The 2,057-nt window shown below is 45.4% G+C and overlaps 1 protein-coding gene across 3 annotated transcripts in view; it reads right to left on the bottom strand.

The window, feature by feature from the left end:
- Positions 1 to 1,673, bottom strand: part of rap1gapa (RAP1 GTPase activating protein a) — a 143,937-nt gene extending 142,264 nt beyond the window's left edge. For all 3 annotated transcript variants that reach the window (XM_064300447.1, XM_064300446.1, XM_064300448.1), the window contains exon 1: positions 1,350 to 1,673. The gene's annotated coding sequence lies outside the window, so the exon portion shown is untranslated. The remainder of the gene's footprint in view (positions 1 to 1,349) is intronic.
- Positions 1,674 to 2,057: the final 384 nt, after the last annotated feature.

Here is a 2,057-nt window from a genome sequence, read left to right as displayed (position 1 = left end):
ATCAACTCATAAAATGGAGAGAAATAAAAAATGCAGTCAAGTCCGAGAGCGTCATTATTGTCTGACTCATGTGAGCACGGCACTGATGTGATTTTTTTGATGTGAAGTGCGTCGTGATTGTACAGCGCACATATGAGAACTATCTCAATAACAAAACCGCACAATAACAAAAGGGATTTTACACGTCTTCTTTCACACTCAAAAGCTGCTGCAGCATCGCTCCTATTTCAGAATACTTAATGCTAAAAAGATCAATGGTAATCAAATCCTCTGTGTGTTCTGTTGAATTATTCTTTTTTGTCCATGCGCAATAATATTAGAAAAGCGCAGAAATTTAAACAGGTGACCGTTACTGACACACAGCAGAACGCCCTCAGGACCCTTATGGGAGCCTCGCAGTCTCTGTTACAGGATCCAGAACAGTCGTAAGAATATGTAATTAATTTAATAAATGAACTGAACGCAAGGTTTGACTGAAACCGGGGAAAACATTAAATGCAACTGAGAGAAGACTATTTATCTAGAAAGGCCACGCCTGTCACGTGATATGACGTGTGAGGACTGCACATCTGCAGGTAATGGCTCATGAAACAACGGTCGACGATACGATTCTCCGCTGCGCCAGGTCAGCGTTGGCCGGCCCCCATCACGCAACAGCTCCGCCCCCTCCGCGTTCTCAAGACACAAAACTCACTGAAAATGTTCCCCGGTAGAACAACGTTGGTCCGTCTATCTATCACTGAATCACTTTAGACATTAGAAATATGCTTGAATTAATGCCGACAGTTATCCGGATGTAATTTAGAGTGCAATCACCTCCAGCGCGCCATCCCGACTCACGTAAATGCTTCTCCACACTTGACCGAGTGGCATGTAATACTGCAGGCTACGGAATTTATTGAAGAGCCTACCAGTGCTGGCACTTTCTGCCCTACCCACAATGAGCTCCATATACTGGCTAACGGGCGCGTTTTGCACTCGGGGGAAGAGCGACGACTGCTGCGCGACCCAAGCAAACGTTTCAGATCTTGCCGTTGTGCAGCTGCCAAAAATGTACACACCTGAGTGTGCCTGAGCAGGAAAGAGCGGCGCGCAGAATTACGGCACAAATGACAAATGTCTGTTTGCTAAAGAATTGCCGTTATGCGTTATCTTGTTATTATTTAGATTTAAAATCCGAACACGCGATAAACTGGGTGGTTGTTCGAGCGCGAGGGTTCAACGTGAAGAGCCACTTCGTGCGCGCGGCACGTTGGCAAATTGTCATATTTCTTAAGCGAATGATATAGCCTAACACAAGCAGTAAGCTTGTACATGCTCTGTACATGTTGTGCGGATTGAAATCTTACCGTTAATGTGGCAACAGCCCCCTCCTGGATAGCCTGTCACAGCGGAGAAGTCCCGGGAAGCAGGGCGTGCACCTGATAACGGTATAAACTCAGCTGGTGGGTAACCTCGCGCAGTTCGATGTGAACTGTTTAAAACGTGTAAGCAAAAAAAAAAGAAATTACAGATTTTTTTATTTTAAAATTATACTGAGAGATGAGCCGAATCAATTAAAAAGAGATGAAAACAACGGTCTTCCGCACGCGTTCTCAGCTGCGCACAAACAATGCTAGGATTACACCGCTTTCGCTCTCTATCTCTCTCTCTCTCGCTCTCGCTCGCGCTGTCTTCCTCGCTTGGGGATGTGTAAAAAAGCATTGCTTTCGGACACGTGACCGGTCTGGAGAAGCTCGGCGCTCCAGTGTGTGGTTCAGCTGGCCGCGTGCACCCTTTACTCCCCACAGTCGGACTAGTTCCAAGCGGAATGTGATGTCAATCATAGATGCCAGCAGGTGTCCTGATGTAAAACATCAATCAAAGTCGTCATATGAGAATTTTATATCACGAAGACGACAGTCTTCGAGCCATTTCCCCAATTCCAACTATGGAATATGTACTTGTATGAATTGCACCAGCATTCATACAAGTGCATATTTTTAGCTAGAACAAACCGATAGATGTAAACGTATCGGGACAGTGACAGGCACAATTTTTTTTCTTTTGGCTCTGTG

Source organism: Anguilla rostrata, chromosome 11 (genome assembly GCF_018555375.3).
Source record: "Anguilla rostrata isolate EN2019 chromosome 11, ASM1855537v3, whole genome shotgun sequence".
Taxonomy (NCBI): Eukaryota; Metazoa; Chordata; class Actinopteri; order Anguilliformes; family Anguillidae; genus Anguilla; species Anguilla rostrata.
This window is presented reverse-complemented; position numbering and strand designations above follow the sequence as displayed.